The sequence below is a fragment of the Orcinus orca genome, chromosome 8 (genome assembly GCF_937001465.1).
Source record: "Orcinus orca chromosome 8, mOrcOrc1.1, whole genome shotgun sequence".
Classification (NCBI taxonomy): Eukaryota; Metazoa; Chordata; class Mammalia; order Artiodactyla; family Delphinidae; genus Orcinus; species Orcinus orca.
The window spans coordinates 39,110,856-39,136,933 of record NC_064566.1 but is presented as its reverse complement, the minus strand read 5'-3'; the positions used below and the strand labels follow the sequence as shown (position 1 = coordinate 39,136,933).

Here is a 26,078-nt window from a genome sequence, read left to right as displayed (position 1 = left end):
AGATCAATGGAACAGAATGCAGAGCCCAGAAATAAACCCATACACTTATGGTCAATTAATCTATGACAAGGAGGCAAGAAAATACAATAGAGAAAAGACAGTCTTTTAAATAAGTGGTGCTGGAAAAACTGAGCAGCTACATGTCAAAGAATATTAGATCATTCTCTAACACCATATAGAAAAGTAAACTCAAAAAGGGTTAAAGACCTAAATGTAAGACTGGATACTATAAAACTCCTAGAAGAAAACATAGGCAGGCCACTCTGACATAAATCATAGCAATATTTTCTTGGATCTGTCTCCTAAAGCAAAGGAAACAAAAGCAAAAATAAACAAACAGGGGCTTCCCTGATGGCGCAGTGGTTGAGAGTCCGCCTGCCGATGCAGGGGACATGGGTTTGTGCCCCGGTCCGGGAAGATCCCACATGCTGTGGAGGGGCTGGGCCCGTGAGCCATGGCCACTGAGGCTGTGCGTCCGGAGCCTGTGCTCCGCAACGGGAGAGGCCACAGCAGTGAGAGGCCCGCGTACCCCAAAAAAAATAAAAACAGGACCTAATTAAAATTATCTTCCAGTTTTAAGCTTTTCATGTAAAAATACCTTTTTCCTATTCATATTACAAACTCATTAATGACAGGAATTGTTCTTCAAAGACCTGAACATTTCCCAGAGTTTTTATATCCAGCTGAGCATTAGCGCTTAATAAATATATGTTGAATAGACCTAACTGATTTGCCTTGAAGAAAATAACAGAAAAATATTCTAAGGAGAAGTTGCCCTAAATCATTATTAGAACAAGGTAGGAGTATACACAAACTTAAAAATAAAATAAAATACAAACATAAATATATAATATACATATACTTCCAAAAGGAAGTCTAGTTTGATCTGAATTTCTCTGTCCCAACCAACCCATGGTCTTTCCTTAGCATATGAGAATTCAAGGGATTTCCCCTAAACTAATAAATACTGGGAGTTCTCTGGACTGACAGCACTAGCCCCAAGCCCAAAAATAATCCATTTGACCAAAGCAGATATCAACTTACATGCCTGTGATACAATGATATACAGTAGGAAATCTGGATTATAGGTTATACCTATAATGCCCCTTGACTACTACAGAAATCAAGACCATTTGAGCACCTAGATTAGTGCTGTACAATAGAAATTTCTGCCATGATGGAAATGTTCTATATCTGTCTAGCCACTAGCCACTTGTGACTATTGAGAATTTGAAACATGGTTAAGTGAGACTAAGAAACTAAATTCTGAATTTTATTTAATATTTGTTAATTTAAATAGAAATTTAAATAGCCAAATGTGGTCAGTGGCAACCAAATTGGATAGCATATACCTAGATGCTTTGATTTCCTTGAAAAAATTTTTGATATTTTTATAAACTTGATTGTGATTTTTCTAACTTTGTATACTATTATTCACTTTCAATTAATTACTCATTATGCTGTAGCTTTTAGTGTGAAGTTTACTTTAAAAACACAGCATTCCTCCAAAAACTAACCAACTAAAACTGAGACCTAGAGAGTTACTTCCCTAATGTAGAGCAAAGACAAAAACCTCTGTCTTCTATTACAATTTCAGAGCACTTCAAACTATATCATACTATGTTATCATCTCCTACATTATAAATTCAAAATAGAGAATAAACTTTTCAGATGTGACATATATTTTTTTCCCTATTATTGACTTTAAAACACACTTATCTAGTTCCTGGAGTTAGTCTAAATTTAAATATTTAAAGAATTTAATTATTTTAAAGTGTTTATGAAATGAAAATATTTTATTAATAATTTGAGAAAATTCACAAATGATTTACAAACTAATAAAAGAATTGATGGATTATCTGTCTAATTGTATTTTTTATTATAAAACATCAATTACGTATGCTAATGTTCATGCAATTTTGCTAGCCACTATACATATTTAAAACAAACTCCCAAATTCTTATCAGCTAATACTTTATATTCTAAAGAAAAGCTTCCATGTATTTTTCAAAAACACTATGCTGGTGTTTATTAGAAGAGATAATTTCTCTGAAGTGCTTTAACCCTTCTATGAAATACAGCCTATATCCCTGTACCAGCAATTAATGAGTATGCTACTTGAGGAAAACACATTGACTATGTAAATTGTTAAATTTACTCTATATGACTTTCTGAGTCAGACCATTGGAAAACACTTCTACAAACATCAGAACCTTCCTCTTACAGACCTTTTCCCAGTCCAAGGACACTGGCTAGCTCTGAAGTTCAATCACTTTTTTCCACTAGTATCCTTCATTCCCTCTAGGCATGGAGAATTTGGAAGATTCCCTATTCCAAGCCCACTGGCCAGCCTTCTTGTTTTCCTGAGTCCCCAATCTTCTGAAGGTGTTTGATGTCCCAGACACCTTCAGAAAGCCTGTGTTGTACTGTAATATTTTATGAACAAGAAAAGAAAAATCCTAAATATTGGATTTTACATCTCAACTGAAACAGTCCATGTCAAAGAAACTACCTATGCAATAAACATATATATAAAATTTTTCTCCATACATCTGTTTAAGGAATAGGTTTCCCTTGAATGTTTAGCAAATAAATAAATAATAAATAAAACAATTATTATAAGGTCACAAGTGGCATGAAATTTGAATTTACTTTCCTGCAGCATTAAAAATATACCTTATTTGCTTATACTTTAATAAGTTACAGAGTGTGTCCATAGAATGTGTTACTACATGATCAAATCACACTGATCAGTGTAATATAATACATGGAAAATATATAGTTCACAAATATGGATTAATGACCATGAGGGTGTCACAAAATATTTCATATGTTAATGTTAAATGATTAAACTATACTTGTAAGCTGGTCATTGTAAGATTCTCTGAACACATGGTAATGAAACATTTAATTATTTTATAACTGCCAGAAACATTCTTTTAAATCGTTTGATTAAAAAAATGACTAGTGAATATTTTTTATGAAAAAAATTATTCAAGATAGAAAGAGACCTCTGTGCCTGGTTCCAGCCCAGAGGAATTTTTAACTACAAAGACTTATTTAAATTACGAAGGCCTTTTTCACTTTTGAGTTTCTCAAAGTGTTTCATAATAATATAAACTAGAAATATAAGCTGGAAAGTAGAGGAGAATGCTAATGCTAATGCTAATGCTAAATTATGAAGGGCTTTTTCACTTTTGAGTTTCTCAAAGTGTTTCATAATAATATAAACTAGAAGTATAAGCTGGAAAGTAGAGGAGAATGCTAATGGAAAGCTTGAGTGCTATAAAATAAACTTGATATATGTTTGGCTTTTACTTCTCCCCCCATCAAAAACAAACTTACTTTAAAAAATGTATTTGTGCTTAGTTGTTTATTTCATCTTTTTTATAACGTGTTCAAACCTGATAGCTTATGCTTTAAAATTTTACCCATGGAGCATCACTTGTGAATTATAACACAGAGGAATTTTTATTTTGCTCAAAAGTATCACTCTGTGATACACCTTGCAAATAGCTGTCATATAACTATACTTTTTCTGTTTTTCTCTCACCAGCAGGTACTCAGTAAACACGTGTTGAATGAATGAATAAATCTCAATGAAGTGCCTTAACTTCTTTTGCCAATTATAGAACTTCCACTTTAACCTCTCACCTTTAAACAGCTCCATGTCAAACAAACAAGTCTAATTTGCTGTGGAAGGAACCATCAATTTTACTCAGATTGAAAGGAAATAAACAGGTTGCAATACTGGAGAATAGGAAGAGAAGATCCCAGAATCTCAGATAACCTACAATCTATATGTATCCTTAAATTCCTACCACTTGAAAAGGTAAAATAAGAGAAATCTTATAAGCATGAGTGCTTGGACAATAAAGAATTCATTAAAACTCTGACTCTAATCCAACTAATATCTTCAATTTTACATGGATAGAAAAAGGGGGTAACATTTAGATAACATTACATTGTTTAAAAGCACAACTCTGTGACCCAAACTGATCACCTAACTTCAATAAACTAAATTCGGCCCCTTATTTCTATAGATAAGGCTCAGAGATAGCATGTTCTTTGTTTTTCTAAAATTATAAACTTTAAATTGTTTTAAATTAAACCAATGAAACATTTTATTCTTTTTGATAAATTATTTAGCTGTTTTAAAATACTTTTTCTATTCTTTCAATTTATAACATACCATTATAAAACCATTTTTTTCCTACTATACCTGGGAGACCATAATTAATTATTCCAGGCAAAAATCCTCCTATCTGTGCATTGATTCTTTTTTTTTTTTTTTTTTTGAGGTACGCAGGCCTCTCACTGTTGTGGCCTCTCCCGCTGCGGAGCACAGGCTCCGGACGCGCAGGCTCAGCGGCCATGGCTCACGGGCCCAGCCGCTCCGCGGCATGTGGGATCTTCCCGGACCGGGGTACGAACCCGTGTCCCCTGCATCGGCAGGTGGACTCTCAACCACTGCGCCACCAGGGAAGCCCTGTGCATTGATTCTTTGTCAACCTCACTGTCATTCCTTTTTCCACATTACTGGTTTATTTTGCTTCTGGGTTTTTTTAGTTTCAGAAAGACAAAATACACATTGGTGAACAAATGTATCTTTCCATAGACTATTACCACTTAAAAAAAACAAAATAATTCAATAAAAGATGGTTCTTCGTGTTTACATCCCAGTTCCTTACTCTTTCTCAGTACTGCAAAATAAATGCTAAATGAAATCCTTAATTTGGAATTTCAGTTTAAACACTCACAAATTGCACAAAGTCAGTGTTTTACTTAAAGTAAGTCACTTTTTCCATTTTTTGTTTCTGCCCTAACAAACGAGATATAGTTAATTTTAAATGTAAAACGTTGTGCACTATGCAAATCATGTCTGTGTGTCTAAGAAAATAACAAACTTAATGAGGAATGTCAAAAAAAATCAGAACCCATTAGTTTAAAGATACATAGGAGCAGCCAAAGATGACAAACACGCATAAAATTCAAAACAGTGGGAAAAGGGAATAGGCACTGAAACACATAAATCAGTGTTTTGAATTCTTTTTCTCTGTGGGTATAATTGTACCTTAGTTTCTTATAATGATTTATTGAGGTAAATATTCTGTATGGTTTAACAGCTACAGCTTCAAAGTGTCAGGCACAGGCTCTCCTTTATTCATGAGGCAGCTGAGTATTGGGATGTGAATTCACTTCTGTATTCTGGGACTTGGCAAAGTTTGTTTTTAAGGTCCTTATAAAGAATTCATGTTGATGCAGTCTATTCAAATGTGAAAAACACTGTGCTGTAATGAGTGAAATAGAAAATCTTTACAGTAATTCTGGAGAAAAAAGTAAATAAATTGAAATAAGCCACACAGAATTACTTTCAGCAAAGTAAAAAACGCCCCTGAGTTCATTTCAACCATTTTTTCAGGTTTAGGGATGTCTATAAACCCCATCATTGGATGGGCTACTAACCTGGATACTAAATCTAATATCATACAAAAAGAAAATGGTCAGAGAGAAATACATTTAAGTCTCAGTTTGTAATATTCACCTAAGGAAGTCTTGAGGGTTGATTTTCAATTTGCACATGCTATTGCTCTGGGATTAAGGTCTAAACAACAGAAACCAGTAATAACAGTTGCACAACAGATTATTAAAGTTACCATATAGCAACTTTATAGTTTGGAGGGGGAAATGAATAATTTACCAAATATATTTCTTTTGAAAGCATCATGCCAAAAGAAGTTACACATGGATATTTAAGGCACAGAGCCCTATCTTGGAACTCACTGATCTTATGCTTGTCTATGCCAAGATTTTGGCAGGAAATTCAGATTTTTGCCAAGAAATACATGTGCCTTGGATGTATAAGTTCAGCGTGCAGTGGAAATTCAACCTTCCTGGACAGTGGTTCTCTGGTACATGCATACTCCTACCCAAAGTGGCTTTATGATTCCCCACAAGATTGTTTCCCAGTTTAGGGGTTTAGATGTTAACTAAAAGAAAATTTTAAAAAACTTTTTTTTGTAATGAGATTCTCTCATTTCCAGTTAATATAAACTAGGCTTTCAAATTTTGTTCAATTGAGAGAGCATTTCACATTATTCGAGAGAGATGACACTAAAAAGTGGCTTTTCTTTTTCACAATTTTTCCTTTAAAATTAAGAATTACCTAAAAATTCTGCCTGCTAAAAGCCACTCATTAAATTATAAACTTTTTAGTTATCCTCACAGAGTCTAACATAGCCATGCCTGGGGTAGATGATCAGTAAATAAGGACTTAAATCAGATAGTAGCTTATTAGTTTAAAATGGCTCTAAAAAAGTGTTACTTTTCAAATGACATCGTTTTTTTCCCAGAATAACTTTTTCACCCAAAAACACACTAAATAAATATACCATAAAACGTGATATTTTGATATTACACTTTCAGGGAAAAACACTCACTAATTTACCGAACTTAACAATTTCTAGTCAGACAATATCATCTGGAAAATTCTGCATTTTGTACCATGACCCAAAATGTTCTGCCTTGCTAATGAACAATGAAGATGTAGCATCTTGTAAAACTCTAAAAGTGTGCCATATGTTCATATTAAATTCATGTGAAGACAAGATAATTATGAGCCCCTAAAAGGCTAAAAAGTTGATGGGGAAATGGTACAGAAAGAACATACCTTCCAAAGAATGAATACCTCCTCTTCCACCAGCCACCATCCATTATCCATTCTTCTTCTCCTCCTTCAACAAATACAATAAAATTTTATTATTTTATAGTTTATGTATAATCTACATTTATTTGCTTTCAAATGTTATCTATCATTTATACAAACTTGCTTTCATTGTTCCTCAAATAATATATTTTTCTATCTGTAAAGAGCCTGGGTATCTTGGGTTGGGATAATACATATCATAATTTTTACCATTAAAATTAATGGAAATATTTTTTATTTTATGGGTTTTCACTAAACAGCAGAATTTTCAGAAACAAATTAACATCTTTAAGCAAGGGATAGGTATACTGTATTTAAATTTTCAAAAGGCATCACACACCTAGAGAAGAAAGAAATTAGTATCAACTGAGCATCCCAGATTTATCAGGCATAACTCCAGGTAAAGACATGTTAGTTCATCATGTACTTTACAAGAGCTGTGTGAGAGAAGTATTGTTATTCCCCTTTCCAAAGAAAATTGAGACTCTGTAATATGAAATGAAGTGTTCAAGTTCACACAGATAGAAAGTAGCAGGGCCAGAATTCAAATCAAATGTTGCCAAATCCAGTGGTCATTTCTCTGTGCTCATCTTACTTGCATTTCTCATCAGCATTCAACACAATCAACACCTCCTTCCTTCTTGAAACACTGACCTCTTCACCTATGAATACCATACTCTCCTGGTTTATTTCATCCTCGCTAGCCACTACCTCTTAGTCTCCACTGTTGAATCTACCTCTTCTACCTGACTTGTAAGTTCTAGAGTTCCTCAGACCCAGGCCAAAGTCCCCTGAGACTTGTCTCTTTTCTTGGAATAGTACACCCATTCCCATGGATTTAAATACTATCCTTATGCTGATGACTTCCACATATGTATCTCTAGCCCTGACTTATATGAATTTCATATTTGAATATTTAATTACCTACTCTGTTTCTTGACATCATCACCTAAACATGTCAAAGACACTGAAAACTTATTGTGTCCAACAAAGAAATCGAAAAAGAAATCATGATACCTACTCACCCAAATCAGTTCATCTTCCCCCATCTGAGTAAAGAGAAATTCTGTCTACCAATTGTGTTCAAGTCAGAAACTTAAGAATCATCTTTTATTCCTTCCTTTCCATCATCCCCAATATCCAATTCATCAGAAAGTTCAGCTGCTTCTAATTCTAAAATATATCTTAAATTTTTCTACATCTCTCTATCTCCACCATACCACCTTAACTCAGGTCCTCATTATTTCTCAACTGGACTGTGCAAAAGCTTCACTTCTACTCAAACCTCCTTTAATCCATTCTTTATATTGTAATAAGAGTTAGTTTCTTAAAACATCAAATCAATCACTCTTCTGCTAAAATCCCTGCAAAGGCTTACCATGGCACTTAGGATAAAATCCAAACTCCATAGCATGATCTACAAAACCCTGCCTATACTTCCAACCTCATCTTATGCCATTCTCCTATCTTTTCACTACACTCTAATTCACAATGCTCTTCTTTCAGCACCCAGAACATACTAGGTTCTTCCCAGCCTCAAGGCCTTTTCAGATGCTGTTCCCTCTACCTAAAACACTTCCCTATTAATTCTAGCTCCTTTTCCTCCTTAGTCACAACCTCAAAGAAACAGTCCCAAACCACACTGTCAAGAATCCCTTGTTTGTTTCCTTATGGTACTTATTAAATTTTGTAATTGTTTTATGTACTTGTCTTTTTGTTGTCTACCAGAACAGAACATAAGCTCTATAAAGGTAGAGACTAATTAGTTGATTGATTTATATTGTTTATTAGTATTTCCAGTGCCTGGCACAATATAGCTCTCAATAAATACTTGCTGAATGAATGAAAACCAAATATGCCTGATTCTAAAACCAATATTCTTTTCACTATATCATGCTGCCACCTTAATGGATCTTAGAAATTATCTAGTCCAAACTTCTCTTTTTACACAAGTAAAAACTGAGATCCAGAAAGATAATTTATTTACCCAAGATCACACCATAATAAGTGACAGAACCACAATAACTCCAGGCTTTCTTACTTCTGATTCAGGCTTTTTCTTCTAGACCACATTGCTTTATGCTGATAGCCCCATCCAAAAATATGACTAAGAAGTTTTCCACAAAGTGGCCAAAAATATCACTAAAAACTTTTGCAACCATTTACAAAATCAGATAATACAAGAAAGGAACAGATATACATCTATATACTTGTACATACACATACGTATATGAAATAGTGGTACACAAAGCATTGATTGTCAAAATCTTTTACATAATTGTTTTTGTTTTTAAAGAAAGTTTTGAAAATATAGACAAATGGTTCTCTATTTTACATTACATATATCATTTACTTCACAATATAAACAAAAAGTTTTATTTCATATGGATAATACATCTAGAATAAACTTTCTTAGGGAATCATACTTTGTCCCTAAAAATTTACTGTAAGTTTTCCCAATAGCCAGTAACTCTCTAAAATTCATGCAAAACGTAAAATTCATGTAATTTTGAAACTAAACAAGAAACTAAGCAAAATATCCAGTTAGTAATAACCACAGGTAAAAGAAGAAACAATCAAACCCAGGAATCCTATACTGCCTACTTCCGGCATCTAATTTCTGGTTTGTAAAGCATTTAGCCATAAGTCTACCTACTCAGTTCATGAATCAATGCAGTCGACACTGTCACAACTACATACTACCTCCAGCTCCTTCCACTCCTCCAGAACCCAAATCAAATAGCTACTAAACCATCTCAAGCTGCAATTGTCACCTGGTGACTGATGGAGAAAACTTTGATCCAACTTTTCTCACCAACAACTTTTACTTCCCTACTAAACACAGAGTATCAATACTCATTATTCTGTCTACTTGTGTATATATATTTAAATTTCCATGATAAAAATTTAGAAAAATTAAGCTCTATCATTAACCATTTAGTCCTTAAAAACAGCTTTGTCATCATCTACCTCCTTCCTCATCTTCTAAAGAATTCTACGTAATTTTTCAAAAGTATTAAAAACTATAAAATACAAATCTTTTACTTTTAGCATATAATAGTATTTATTACTGCAAATGATAAATATTTCAGCTATATTACAGTTCAGATAGATTTATGTAGGCTATCCTAGTGAACATTATTTATAGCATTGTTCTCAAAAACAAAAAATCTGCTTCTATGGAAATTTTGTTTGAGTTCCAACTTCCCTAAAGTTACTATGCTAAACTTTCAAAGTTTGTCTTAGTCCATTTGGACTGCTATAACAAAAATACCATAGACTCGGTGACTTAAAAAACAAACATTTATTTCTGCCAGTTCTGGAGGTTGGGAAGTCCAAGATCAAGGCCCCGGCAGATTGGTGTCTGGTGAGAACCCACTTCCTAGTTCATAGATGGCTGTATTTTTGCTGTGTCCTCACATGGTGGAAGGGTCAAGGGAGCTCTGCCCTCATAACCTAATCATCTCCCAAAGGCCCTACCTCCAAATACCATCACATTGGGGATTAGGTTTCAGCATATGAATCTGGGGGGACATAAACATTCAGTTTACAGCAAAGTCATTTTCATATAGTCAGTCATGTCTATTGTTTTTCCCTCATTAAAATTTCACAGTTATTATATAACCTTTGTTATTTACCTACCAATTGCTCTGAATGTTGTGTCTCTTAGTTTTCTTTTTTTTTTTTGGCTGCGTTGGGTCTTTGTTGCTGCACTTGGGCTTTCTCTAGTTGCTGCGAGTGGGGGCTACTCTTCGTTGCAGTGCGCGGGTTTCTCATTGCAGTGGCTTCTCTTGTTGCGGAGCACTGGCTCTACGCACGTGGGCTTCAGTAGTTGCAGTGCACAGGCTCAGTAGTTGTGGCGCATGGGCTTAGTTGCTCCACAGCATGTGGGATCTTCCCGGACCAGGGCTCCAACCCATGTCCCCTGCATTGGCAGGTGGATTCTTAACCACTGTGCCACCAGGGAAGTGCCTGTGTCTCTTAATTTTCATTAGGTCTTTTTAGTCCACCAAATGTCTCTCTTGCTGCTGCTCATTAGTATGCAAATTACTTCAGAATATACTGGACTCCTATAGGTTCATGGTTCTGATTTAAAAGTTGTCATTTAAACTCTGGCAAAACAGTCCTGTTGAAAAAGTTTCAAAAAATAAATTTCAGTGGTAGAGTTCAGAGCTCTTTCTTATTCACTTTAGAAACTCAAAATCCTATATCTCAAACATAAACTAACAACCCACTATTAGTATACATTATAGTGGAATATAGCTAAAAGCATGAGTTAATAATATCAAGTTTGTACAGCACTGAGCACTCTCCCATTCTATCATGGAAAGCCCCTAACCTGTGCTGTCCAATATAGTAGCCAATAGCAATCTGTGGCTTATTGGGCTACTGGAAATGTGACTACCCCTAACTGAGATGTGCTGTAGTATAAAGTACACACTGAGGACTTCCCTGGCGGTGCACTGCTTAAGAATCTACCTGCCAAGGCAGGGGACACGGGTTCAAGCCCTGGTCAGGGAAGATCCCACATGCCGCAGAGCAACTAAGCCCATGTGCCACAGCTACTGAGCCTGTGCTCTAGAGCCTGCGAGCCACAACTGCTGAGCCCACATGCCACAACTATTGAAGCCCATGCGCCTAGAGCCTGTGCTCCGCAACAACAGAAGCCACTGCAATGAGAAGCCCACGCACCACAACGAAGAGTAGCCCCTGTTCACCACAACTATAGAAAGCTGGCACTCATCAACAAAGGCCCAACGCAGCCAAAAATTAATTAATTAATTAATTAAAAAAATAAAGTACACACTGGAGTTTTGAAGACTTAGTATAAATAAATAATGTTAACTATCTCAATACTTTTTATATTGATTGCATGTTGAAAGAGTAATATTTTGGATATATTGATTTTCATAAAATACATTATTAACGTTGTTTCTTCTTACTTTTTTTAGTGTGACTACTAAAAATTTTAAATTACATACATGACTCATATTTGTGACTACTTTTTATTTCTATAGTACAACACTGGCCCAACTGTAATAAACAGAGTTCTACTGTAACCTAAACTGTTTATCTCTCCTCCTCTTACAAAAAACTAAATTCTCCTTATGGTGATCATGATCATGATCATGATCATGGTAACACCTTAAATTTTACCACGTACTTTCAAATACAACATTGTATAAAAGAAGCTAGATATAAAATTATACATACTGTATGGTTCTATTTAAATAAAACTCAAAAACAGGGAAAATTAATTTATGTTCTTAAAAGTCAAGACAGCTATCTTTGGGAAGGAAGAAAAGGTAGTAACTGGGAGGGAAGACTTAAGGGGCACTTAAAATGTTTTATTTATTTTTTCTTTTTTAAGTTAACCATTTTATTTATTTATTTATTTTTGCTGTGTTGGGTCTTTGTTGCTGCGTGTGGGCTTTCTCTAGTTGTGGTGAGCAGGGGCTACTCTTCATTGCTGTGCGTGGGCTTCTCACTGTGGTGGCTTCTCTTGCGGAGCACGGGCTCTAGGCATGCAGGCTTCAGTAGTTGTGGCACATGGGCTCAGTAGTTGTAGCACACGGGCTCAGTAGTTGAGGCTCACGGGATTTAGAGCACAGGCTCCATAGTTGTGGCACACAGGCTTAGCTGCTCTGTGGCATATCGGATCTTCCTGGGCCAGGGATCGAACCTATGTCCCCTGCATTGGCAGGCAGATTCTTAACCACTGCACCACCAGGGAAGTCCCAAAGTGTTTTATTTCTTGACCTGGGCAGTGATCACATAGATATGTTTACTTTGTGACAACTGAATTATATACTTAGAATTTGTACACTTTTCTGTATATCTATAGTATTTCTATTAAAAAAATTCAAAAAATAAAATTCTGTGGTCACACTAAAATTTCATTTTATATTACTAGTTAAATTAAGACATCATCTGAAATTTAGGAATCTTTTTTTTTAATTGAGATTTGCTTTTTAAAGAGGATTTTATCCTTAACAATACTTCCACAGTTTTTAAATTCACAGAATTACAGAGTTGTGCAGATGGAAGAAAAATAAACTAGTTTGGCTCTAAGAGAGTTTAGGTGACATGGCCGTGATTAAATTGATAGCAGTGATAGGACTAAAATTTAGAACTTCCATATTACATGGAAAGACTTTAAAAGTTTTTAAGTAGAGTTAGACTCCATTAGAGAGACTTGGAGTCCCTCTATAATCTTGATGGTTTATAATGCTAAAAGGACAAAAACTACAAGTCGGTCATTCATTCTTCCATTTCTGTTGTAATAAAATAATGAATAAATCATAAAACAAGGAAGGAACATCATACTCAGCCTTCTGGTGAGGAACTTTATAAGAATTAGCAATCCATGTCCTTTGAACATTTTTTTAAACTTACTCTTTATGAAAACATACAGAACATTTGTGTTCAACCAAATACTGTATTAAAAACAGAGTCGTCTCAATGCACATTGCCTCTTTCTCTTTCACTTTTGTAACTTGTGCATAAACCAGTTTAGTAGCAACAAAATCAAAGTGCTGATTCCTGCTGGAAATGCAGCTACATCTGAGCTACGAGCAATTCACAAGATTCAAGGCTATAACCACTTATTCTCTTTGTTTCCTTCAGACTTTGAAGCAATTCTTCCTCTTTGTTCTTTCTTTTCTTTCTTTCTTTCTTTCTTTCTTTCTTTCTTTCTTTCTTTCTTTCTCTTTCTATCTTAAGAAGAAGCCATTCTTCTGGCTCAGAAATTTAAAATAAGCTATGGTAACATCCTTTATGTCTGGTCTTTTCCTGTTTAATCTCTCTCTCTTTTTTTTAACTATTTTGTTTTGGGGGAGGGGAAGGAAGGAGAGTTCTAAGAAAAGCTTTCATAACAGGTTCAAAAGTATAAAAGCCATTTCAAGCTCCAGACATTTGTAGCCTTTATTTCTATAGTCCTTGAAAGGGCTTTTTAAATGTTAACAGCTAGGATAGGACTGCTTTACCATACTGATTTTCCAGGCTTCATTTCCTTTGTAGTCTTGGGTTCTTCCCCACCCTTAAAATCCCCCAATAACCTCCATGCCAGCTTCTTTTCTAAAATAAAACAAAAACAATTAAAAAAAAAAAAGATTTCATTCATCATGGCAATGTGTATAGGCAGACTTCTGAGATCCCATACAGAGTGACCATCTCTCGAATACAGAGTATTAAAATATTTTTGCTTTAATTTCTTCTGTATTTGGTGCTTTCATGTGCCTACTTAACATCCTTTCATTTTTAATATAATGACATGTCACCTGCAAAGTTATTACAACTAAAATTGCTGACAAGAAGCTTTGTTAGCTCCCTCTCCTTAGAAATGCTGAAATACAATCTTCAAAAACTAAGTGTCAAAAAGGTGCTCATTTATATCCTCTTAAGTTTAAAAAAAAAGGCTTAAATCATTTAAATCAATAAATGATACAATCTTATCCTATTTTAGAAAAAAATTAAATAAACACAAAATATAAATCTGAAACACTGAATTCCAAGGTCATAACAGTTATTATTTCTGGGTGGTGAGATCATAAATGTTTTTAATTTTCTTCTTGCTTATGAATATATTTTAATTTATCTTAAGTGTACATGCATTGTTTGTAATAAGGGAAAATGCTGCTCATAGTTTAAAAAATAAGAGCTGTTTTAATACTTCCAGCACATCATATGAGTACTTCTTAAAAATTCATATACATATATGCTTACATTTAGCTATTTGCATGTGTATTTTATTAGTTAAAAATTCTAAAGTATAATTTCCAAAATGGTAAACTCATGACTCTCATATAAATACAAACAACAAGGACAGCAATCATGAGTTAAAATGTTAAGTGCCAGGGATTTTATTTAACATATTAACGAGGAAACCAGTAAGAAGTGAAAATCAATTCATAATAGAATCTGACTTACAGAGATTTATATTCTCTACTGGAAAAAAATTCTTTTGCATTGCCAAGAATAGGAATCAATTACATTGCTATGGGCAGAAAACATTTGCATTGTTTTCAGTTTTCTACAATTTAACTTTTATCCCTGCAGAGCTGTAAAACAGCCTAGTCAATCAAACATGACAAAAAGTACACACTCATATAGAATCAGATAAACCCTCTAGGGCCCCTAAACATTCAGCATTCCCTTGAAAAGAAACCCAGTGATTTTGTTTTGCCCATTTCCAAGTCTTTGACAAATTTTTCTGATACATTTTACTAATTAGTAAACTGAATTAAAACTATCACAATTAAAATTTTAATTTATTTAATTCTCTTTCTTATGCATCCCCTAGAAATGTTTAGTAAAGTGTGCTGAATTTAATTTGTATATGGTCAAGGTATATCACAAAATATTTGAGGTAGTACAAGCTTTAGAAACTTCACCCCAGTCTAAATGATAAAACATTAATAAATTATAAAACATCATGAAATACTGATATACAAAATAGGAAAAACTGTATAAAGAAATGATGAGTAATTCAATATAAAATCATAGTCCCAAACACAAATGTCCATAGAGAAACATGCTGTCAAATAAAGCATGATCAACTCTGTTTTTCCATCAGTAACTTTTCTAAAGTTGAGAAAATTTTAAGGGAGAAAATCTTAAAACTGAGAAAATTCCATCTGCTGAACTAAATTCCCCTTCTCAACTAAAGAATGATTTTCATCATCTGAGTATTACAATGGAACAACTAAATCCAAATCACAGAAGCATAGTTTGACTAAGAAACTGAAACCCAAGTGACACTCCAAGGTCATATAACTACTTAGATATTCAACAATACTTGCTGTTATAAAAATTATAATTCACAGTAGTCCTACCTTACATTAAACATAAAATATCATAAAAACATAAACACAAAAATATTTTAATAATTACTGGACACGGTAATGAATGAAGTGATTAACTACTAGACACAAGCACATTGAAGGAATCCTTGATTTTTTAGATTATTGTCTTGAAAGAGAACAATTATTTCTTGGAATTGAGCATCACAAATTTGTAGGAAATTGATTATTTGCAAGTTTTCATTCAATAAATATCCTGTATGCCATGTGTGAACTAACTCTACATGTAGCAGCATAACATAGTGATTAAGAACATAAACATTACAGCCAGAGCAAGCCATCAGCTCTACTGTTTTTAGATACGTGATCTTGAGCACATTATTAACCTTTATATGCCTCCATTTCCTTGGCAAGTTACTTAATCTGTATATGCCTCAATTTCCTCACCTGTAAAATGAGATATTAACATATATAAAACACTTAAGGAAGAAACTGGGCACAAAGGAAGCATTACCAACATGTTTGTCAAATCACTGGTTCGAAACATGTGGTCCTCAGACCAGCAGCAGCATCCAGAAACTTGTTACAAAATCTTCTGACACATCACAGTCCTAACTGATTAAGAAACTCAGGTAGGGCCCAACAATATAAGCGTTCACAAAAAATCTTCCAGGTGATTCCAATGCGCACTGAAGTTTGAGAGCCATTGGTGTAAATTAATAAGATTTTATCTCTTTCTCTCTGAACTTTAATACATGTCATTAGTATACATAGCCATTGGTATACTTGGTGTTTTGCACACCTCATTTTTTACCACAAAACATCTCAAAGATTTGGTTTCAAAACTGAAGGTAACTTCACATCTACTAGGATAGCTATAATTAAAAAAACCAGATAATAACAAGTATTGCCCAGGCTGTGGAGAAACTGGACCCTTCAAACATTGCTGGTGAGAATGTAAAATGGCACAGTCACTTTGGAAAACAATCTGACAGTTCTTCAAAAAGATAACCACTGAGTAACCTCATGACAGCAATTCCACTCCTAGACATACACCTATGAGAACTGAAAACATTTTCACACAAAAACTTGTACATAAATGTTCATAACAGCATTATTCATAATAGCCAAATAGTGGAAACAACCCAAATGCACATGAAGTGATGAATGAATAAACAAAATGTGGTATATGACACAATGGAATCCTATTCAGCTATAAAAAGGAATAAAGTACTGATACATGCCACAATATGAATGAACCCTGAAAACGTTATGCTAAGTCAAACTTAATCCCAAGAGACCACATATTGTATGATTCCATTTATATGAAATGGCTAGAATAGGCAAATCTATAGATTCAGAAAGTAGATTAGTGGCTGCCTAGGGCTTGGGGAAGTGGAAGGAAAAATTGCTGATGGATACATGGTTTCTTTAGAAGATGATAAAATTGATTTTGGTGATAATTGCACAACTCTGTGACTATATTACAAAAATATTTAATTGTGTACTTTAAATAGGTGAATTATGTGGTATGTGAATTATATCTCAATAAACCTGTTATTTAAAAGCCTAAAACTATGCCAAACTATTATTGATGGAAAATATTTGTAAAATAAAAACTGATGCAATAACAAAAATCTGTACCTAAATCCTAAATTATATTATCCTGAAAGTGAGGGAGGGAAGAAAAGGGCAAAAGGAAAAGTGTTAAATTCTTCACACATTTGACAGGGGAGTCAGGAGACACTGAGATATTGTTTTAATCTTGATTAGAGTAAAAACTAAAGTATAACCATTAATAATATTGAAAACAAAATGTATATCCTCCAAATTAATAGAAAAAAGAAACTAGAAGGATTTACATTTAGATGTTAACTAGTTACCTCACAACTATGGCACTATGAGTGATTTTTATTTCCTCTTCATTTTCCACATTTTCTACAAAGGGTTGTTTTATCTTCATGTAAGTCTGCTTACCTTTGTGACTCTGACTTTTTTAAAATCTAATTTTATTTACTTATGTATTCACTTATGGTTAATTTTTAATATGCTAATAGATTCAGGTAATTTAAAATTCAAAAGATACAAAAAGGATGGTGAAAAGTCTTGCTGCTACCAGTGCACTCAGCCCCCAGCCACCACCACAAGCATGGAGTCTACAAATATTAGCAGTTACTTCTTGGGTATCTTTGTTGACATATTTGATGCATATATATTAATTCTTTTCTGTCTTTTTAATACAAATGCAGTATAACGTATACACTGTTTTGTATCTTCCTTTTTTCATTCAACAATGTATCTTAGAGATTGTCCCATATCAGTACCTGCAGAGCTTCCTCTTTCTTTTTAATGGCTACATGGTAGTTCACTGTACGGATTACCATACTTTATTGAGCCTCATATTCACATACTACTTTTATAATTGGCAAGAACAGCAAAGTGATTTTGGAGAAAAAACTATCTATCTTTTAATCTCAGGCTCTTCTTCCTCATTCTACTTTTTTTTTTTTTTTTTCTTTTCCAAGTAACTGTCTTCTACATGTTCACTGGGTGAATGCAATCACTCTACTAGTTTGCCCATCATATCTAGATGGGTGATTTCCACATTTATGGCTCTCTCCTAACTTTGAAGCCCATATTTCTAACCGTCTACTAGACAACTTCACTTGGTATTCCACTAATACTTTAAATTTAACATGTCTAAAATTAAAAACTTCTTACCACATAAACCTACTCCTCTCTCACCACATTCATTCATATATTAATACAATAAAATTTTATTGAATCATGGTTTATACACAAGACATGATGCTAATCTTAGATCCTATCCAAAAGAATCTTACAGCCTAGAATAGCCAGCAAGACATATATCTTTGTTAATACCTCTGTGATAGCACATATATTTTTGTTGTAAATAATGATGACAGACTAACCAAGATAAATAAAAGGTAGTAGTAGAAAATAATATTGGAATGGATGTTGAGGTCAGAATATAGACCCTTAATTATAGGCTTAATTATATCAACTTAAATCTGTATAAAATGGAAAGCTCCAGAAGTTTTTGAGCAGGAGAGTGTCTACATTCCATTTTCAGATGATGGATCCCGCCATGATGTGTAAAATGGATTTAACTGGGGAACTATTCAAGGATGGGAGAAGGATATAATAAATCTATTAAACAGATGATTTGAACCTGAACAGACAGAGTGGAAGACTGAAACTCAAGGCTTTGATCAGGCTGGCTTTGATCAGGCTACAGAGTTTTGTCTCGGAATATGATACTTTTGTGCTTATCAGGTTTCAGTCACACAAGACACTAACCATTTCCAAATACATGCCCCACCCTGCCTCCACTGTTTTCCAAGGCCTAGCTCAAAAACTTTTGGGGAAGAATTTCCCCTTTTCCCTCAGCTAAAATGAACTGCTGTAACTTACTGGTGCCATTTAATCATTCTTCCCCCACCAAACTGTAAACTCCTTGAGGTAAGGGATTACTTATTATTTATTCTGGTTTTCCAGAAATTTAGCACACTGCCTGACACATACTAAGTACCTATATAAATGTTGAGTTATACTGGCACAGTGGAAAGTACATGGGTTTTTGGAGTTTGACAGACTTAAGGACTCAATCCCAGCTGAACCACTCGCTCGGTAACTCTATGATTATGGGCAAATATTTAACATTTCTTAAGCTTCATTATCTATAAAATAAAGATTCTTGCAAATTGTTGTGAAGCTTTGATATCAGTTATTTAAAAAGCACCTAGCAAAGTATATAGCACATAGTGGAATTCAATATATAATAGTTATAATAATGGCTTCAGGAATTTTTTTTTAGTCTCAAGTAAAACAGCAGATTTTTTTGTACAGAGCTTTTATTTCTTCTTTAGGTTTGTTAACTATGCTCAGTTATGACTCCCCTTAGTTGAGGGATATCAATGTATGCACTCAACAAATATTTATGAATGCCTACTACATGCTAAGCATTGAGTATATAAAACTGAGGAAGGCATGGTCTCTATACTCAGGAAAATTATTTTAAAATCCTATAAGCAACAGGGTCTCCTTTCCTTGTCTTTACTACCCAAGAAAGAAGGACACTGCAGAGTTTCTGGGCCTTATACGAGATATAACTCTGTTACACTGTATAATTTCATATTTCCTATATTAATTTAAAAAATATTAACTACCCTGTGGCAGGCATTGTCCTAGAAGATACAGAAACAAAAAAAATGAAGATGGAACAGTTCCAATCCTGAAGAAGGTATTTTAGAGTATCTTCTTGTTTTTAAAAACAAGGAAGAATGCACCCAACATGGGACCACCTCAATACATAAGGCAAATACTAACAGCCATAAAAGGGGAAATCGACAGTAACACATTCATAGTAGGGGACTTTAACACCCCACTTTCACCAATGGACAGATCATCCAAAATGAAAATAAATAAGGGAACACAAGCTTTAAATGATACACTAAACAAGATGGACTTAATTGATATTTATAAGACATTCCATCCAAAAACAACAGAATACACATTTTTCTCAAGTGCTCATGGAACATTCTCCAGGATAGATCATATCTTGGGTCACAAATCAAGCCTTGGTAAATTTAAGAAAATTGAAATTGTATCAAGTATCTTTTCCGACCACAATGCTATAAGACTAGATATCAATTACAGGAAAAGATCTGTAAAAAATACAAACACATGGAGGCTAAACAATACACTACTTAATAACGAAGTGATCACTTAAGAAATCAAAGAGGAAATAAAAAAATACCTAGAAACAAATGTCAATGGAGACACGACGACCCAAAACCTATGGGATGCAGCAAAAGCAGTTCTAAGAGGGAAGTTTATAGCAAAACAATCCCACCTTAAGAAACAGGAAACATCTCGAATAAACAACCTAACCTTGCACCTAAAGCAATTAGAGAAAGACGAACAAAAAAGCCCCAAAGTTAGCAGAAGGAAAGAAATCATAAAGATCATATCAGAAATAAATGAAAAAGAAATGAAGGAAACAATAGCAAAGATCAATACAACTAAAAGCTGGTTCTTTGAGAAGATAAACAAAATTGATAAACCATTAGCAAGGCTCATCAAGAAAAAAAGGGAGAAAACTCAAATCAATAGAATTAGAAATGAAAAAGGAGAAGTAACAACTGACACTGTAGATATACAAAAGATCATGAGAGATTACTACAAGCAACTATATGGCAATAAAATGGACAACCTGGAAGAAATGGACAAATTCTTAGAAATGCACAACCTGCCAAGACTGAATCAGGAAGAAATAGAAAATATGAACAGACCAATCACAAGCACTGAAATTGAAACTGTGATTAAAAATCTTCCAACAAACAAAAGCCCAGGACCAGATGGCTTCACAGGTGAATTCTATCAAACGTTTAGAGAAAAGCTAATACATATCCTTCTCAAACTCTTCTAAAATATAGCAGAGGGAGGAACACTCCCAAACTCATTCTACGAGGCCACCATCACCCTGAGACCAAAACCAGACAAAGATGTCACAAAGAAAGAAAACTACAGGCCAATATCACTGATGAACAGAGATGCAAAAATCCTCAACAAAATACTAACAAACAGAATCCAACAGCACATTAAAAGGATCATACGCCATGATCAAGTGTGGTTTATTCCAGGAATGCAAGGATTCTTCAATATACGCAAAATCAATCAATCTGATACACCATATTAACAAACTGAAGGAGAAAAACCATATGATCATCTGAATAGATGCAGAGTAAGCTTTTGACAAAATTCAACACCCATTTATAATAAAAACACTGCAGAAAGTAGGCATAGAGGGAACTTTCCTCAACATAATAAAGGCCATATATGACAAACCCACAGCCAACATTGTCCTCAATGGTGAAAAACTGAAACCATTTCCACTAAGATCAGGAACAAGACAAGGTTGCCCACTCTCACCACTATTATTCAACGTAGTTTTGGAAGTTTTAGCCACAGCAATCAGAGAAGAAAAAGAAATAAAAGGAATTCAAATCGGAAAAGAAGAAGTAAAGCTGTCACTGTTTGCAGATGACATGATACTATACATAGAGAATCCTAAAGATGCTAACAGAAAACTACTAGAGCTAATCAATGAATTTGGTAAAGTAGCAGGATAAAAAATTAATGCACAGAAATCTCTGGCATTCCTATACACTAATGATGAAAAATCTGAACGTGAAATCAAGAAATCACTCCCATTTACCATTGAAACAAAAAGAATAAAATATCTAGGAATAAACTTACCTAAGGAGACAAAAGACCTGTATGCAGAAAATTATAAGACACTGATGAAAGAAATTAAAGATGATACAAATAGATGGAGAGATATACCATGTTCTTGGATTGAAAGAATCAACATTGTGAAAATGACACTACTACCCAAAGCAATCTATAGATTGAATGTAATCCCTATCAAACTACCACTGGCATTTTTCACAGAACTAGAACAAAAAATTTCACAATTTGTATAAGGGCTTCCCTGGTGGCGCAGTGGTTGAGAGTCCACCTGCCGATGCAGGGGACACAGGTTCGTGCCCCGGTCAGGGAGGATTGTACATGCCACGGAGTGGCTGGGCCCGTGAGCCATGGCCACTGAGCCTGCGCGTCCAGAGCCTTTGCTCTGCAATGGGAGAGGCCACAACAGTGCGAGGCCCGCGTACCGCAAAAAACAAAAAAACAAACAAACAAAAAAAAATTTCACAATTTGTATGGAAACACAAAAGACCCCGAATAGCCAAAGCAATCTTGAGAACGAAAAATCGAGCTGGAAGAATCAGGCTCCCTGACTTCAGACTATACTACAAAGCTACAGTAATCGAGACAGTATGGTACTGGCACAAAAACAGAAATACAGATCAAAGAACAGGATAGAAAGCCCAGATATAAACCCATGCACATATGGTCACCTTATCTTTGATAAAGGAGGCAAGAATATACACTGGAGAAAAGACAGCCTCTTCAATAAGTGGTGCTGGGAAAACTGGACACGTACATGTAAAAGTATGAGATTAGAACACTCCCTAACACCACACACAAAAATAAGCTCAAAATGGATTAAAGACCTAAATTTAAGGCCAGAAACTATCAAACTCTTAGAGGAAAACATAGGCAGAACACTCTATGACATAAATCACAGTAAGATCCTTTTTGACCCACCTCCTAGAGAAATGGAAATAAAAATAAACAAATGGGACCTAATGAAACTTAAAAGCTTTTGCACAGCAAAGGAAACCATAAACAAGACCAAAAGACAACCCTCAGAATGGGAGAAAATATTTGCAAATGAAGCAACTGACAAAGGGTTAATCTCCAAAATTTACAAGCAGCTCATGCAGCTCAATATCAAAAAAACCCAGCAACCCGGGCTTCCCTGGTGGCACAGTGGTTGAGAGTCCGCCTGCCGATGCAGGGGATGTGGGTTCGTGCCCTGGTCCAGGAGGATCCCACATGTCACGGAGCGGCTGGGCCCGTGAGCCATGGCCGCTAAGCCTGCGCATCCGGAGCCTGTGCTCCGCAACGGGAGAGGCCACAACAGTGAGAGGCCCGTGTACCGCAAAAAAAACAAACAAAAAACCCCAAACAACCAAATCCAAAAATGGGCAGAAGACCTAAACAGACATTTCTCCAAAGAAGATATACAGACTGCCAACAAACACATGAAAGAATGCTCAACATCATTAATCATTAGAGAAATGCAAATCAAAACTACAATGAGATATCATCTCACACCGGTCAGAATGGCCATCATCAAAAAATCTAGAAACAATAAATGCTGGAGAGGGTGTGGAGAAAAGGGAACCCTCTTGCTCTGTTTGTGGGAATGTAAATTGATACAGCCACTATGGAGAACAGTATAGAGGTTCCTTAAAAAACTACAAATAGAACTACCACACGACCCAGCAATCCCACTACTGGGCATATACCCTGAGAAAACCATAATTCAAAAAGAGTCATGTACCAAAATGTTCATTGCAGCTCTATTTAGAATAGCCAGGAGATGGAAGCAACCTAAGTGTTCATCATCGGATGAATAGATAAAGAAGATGTGGCACATATATACAATGGAATATTACTCAGCCATAAAAAGAAACGAAATTGAGTTATTTGTATTGAGGTGGATGGACCTAGAGTTAAGACAGGAATGGAGACGCAGACCTACTAGAGAATGGACTTGAGGATGTGGGGAGGGCGAAGGGTAGGCTGTGACAAAGTGAGAGAGTGGCATGGACATATATACACTACCAAACGTAGAATAGCTAGCTAGTGGGAAGCAGCCACATAGCACAGGGAGATCAGCTCAGCGGTGCTTTGTGATCACCTAGAGGGGTGGGATAGGGAGGGTGGGAGGGAGGGAGATCCAAGAGGGAAGAGATATGGGAACATGTGTATATGTATAACTGATTCACTTTGTTATAAAGCAGAAACTAACACACCATTGTAAAGTAATTATACTCCAATAAAGATGTTAAAAAAAATACAAGGAAAAAGAGTATTACCGAGTTTTTCTGCCACATATGCAGTTCTATTACACTGCATAATTTCATCCTTAACTATAGCCTTCTGTATATGAAACTGAATAAAATCTGATGAAACGATCCAGACTTTATTATCTCCTACGTTACTTCTTGGATTTTAATCGTTTTATGATAACTTGAAAATTTAGCCATCCAAGTGCCAACAATTCTGGTGAAGAAATAAAAGTTCACTAGCTCATTAAACTTTTCTGGACTTTCATCAATTAGTAAAGTTTGAACTATTTACTAACTACTAACCTTATTGATGGCCCTTTTTTATTTCAGAATTCTTTCAGAAGTCTACATTACCTATTCAGCCATCCTATTTGTTTATTGATAACAAAAGTAAGGATTCTAAATTATATATATTATAGTCTGTCAAACCCTTTAAGTATGAACTGTAGTCCATCCTAGAAAATTCTGTAACTTAACTGTATTTCATTGTAGTTATGATAATAGAAACTTGGTAGAATCATGGAGTTAGGCAAAGCACTATAAATAATTTAATTAATAGTAAAGAGCAAGCAACCACTTCCCAAAAATACCTTTTCTCCTCATGGGTTTACTCTTCTCCTCCTTAAGGTTTATTCTTACCACAGAACTAATTGATAAAGATACCCTTGCTTGGTTATAAAATATGACCCTACCTTAGATTTTTAAAAATATTACCCTAATTAGAATTGTTATTCCTTTGCTTCCAAAATAAAAGAGCAAAATTTGAATACATGACTGCATAAGTTAAAGAACTGTCTTCCACTAGTCACAGTTCTATAAAAGATTCAGTGATCATCTGAAATCTAGGAAAGTAATACTATTTCTGCACAGGCAGGCAAACTAGTGCTGAGATCATAAGCTAATAGTTAAGCAGTTTCACAGGCTGCTCTCAGTACCAAAATGCACTCTTCATCTGTATTGTCTGTACAGACTGTACTTACTTGTTTTAGAACAAAATTAAAATTCTGAACAAGGTCAGAAAGCTTCAGAATAAGTAAGGAAAAAGGAGGTTCAGATTCAGGCCTAGTTAAAACTTCAGATACCTTGACACTCCATGAATTAAACTCCAGTATCCTAGTAATACCTATAGATTCAGTGCTTTCTTTCTGACAGTGGTTGGTGGGGAGAGGGGAGATGGGGGAAGGGCTGCTTAATGGGTATTGACAGTTCCTTTTGGGGTGATGAAAATGTCTTGGAACTAGGAAGAGGTGACGGTTGCACAGCACTGTTTATGTACTAAGTGCTACTTAACTGTACACTTTAAAATGGTTAATTTTGTATAATGTTAATTTCACCTCAATTTTTTTTTAAGTAAATATTTCTTAAAAAGAAAAGAAAAAGATACAAGGCTTTTTCGCAGAGATGGACTTCACTTTGAAAAGGCCCCCAAAGTACAAAGCCTACATACCAGCAGCGAGGTTGAAGAGGGTCACTCCCACTTCACATAAAGCCGCATGGAAAGCTTACAGGATTCCCTCATATGAACCTTGGTTACAATAATGGCCAATTAAGTGGCATTTACCACCAATATGAACTCATTTCAGTGAGAATGAGAAAGCGGGAAAATGTTTGGCGGGAGTTTTTTAAAAGCTGCCCCACCGATTTAGAAATCACCTACGAGCAATAGAGAACACCACGGGGTAAACGGTAGGAGCCATATTTTTTTCTGAACGGTTTTTGTCTTGCGGTGACTGTACTCGTGAGGATTCAATAAGCCTCAAACATTACCTTTAAACCTAGGTGCTTAACTATAACGAATGCATTTGTCAATGGGGCAGCGTCTCACAGGAAAATGCGAAAAGCCAGCCTAAGTCTCTTTCTGTAGCGACGAAGCTTGAGCACAAGGATCACCGCCATACCCACTCGACGAAAAGCTCCCTCCACCAGCCGAGGAAGACGCAGCTTCGGCGGGCACTCCCGCCACACAGCGCGAGCTGCGCCGCTGGGCTTCCTGGGATTTGTAGTTTTAGTCAACCCTCCGTCCCCTTTGTTCAGGCGGTATGTGGTGAACCAGAAAACTACAAC

At 35.1% G+C, this 26,078-nt stretch overlaps 1 long non-coding RNA gene across 1 annotated transcript; it reads right to left on the bottom strand.

Annotated features, from left to right (window-relative positions):
- Nucleotides 1-6,668: 6,668 nt before the first annotated feature.
- Nucleotides 6,669-26,032, bottom strand: LOC117198665 (uncharacterized). The gene is made up of 4 exons (XR_004479887.2): nucleotides 25,782-26,032; nucleotides 13,693-13,783; nucleotides 10,349-10,832; nucleotides 6,669-6,734 (listed from the first exon to the last, which is right to left on the bottom strand). It is a non-coding gene; the product is annotated as an uncharacterized LOC117198665 (long non-coding RNA).
- Between the last annotated feature and the right edge of the window lie 46 nt (nucleotides 26,033-26,078).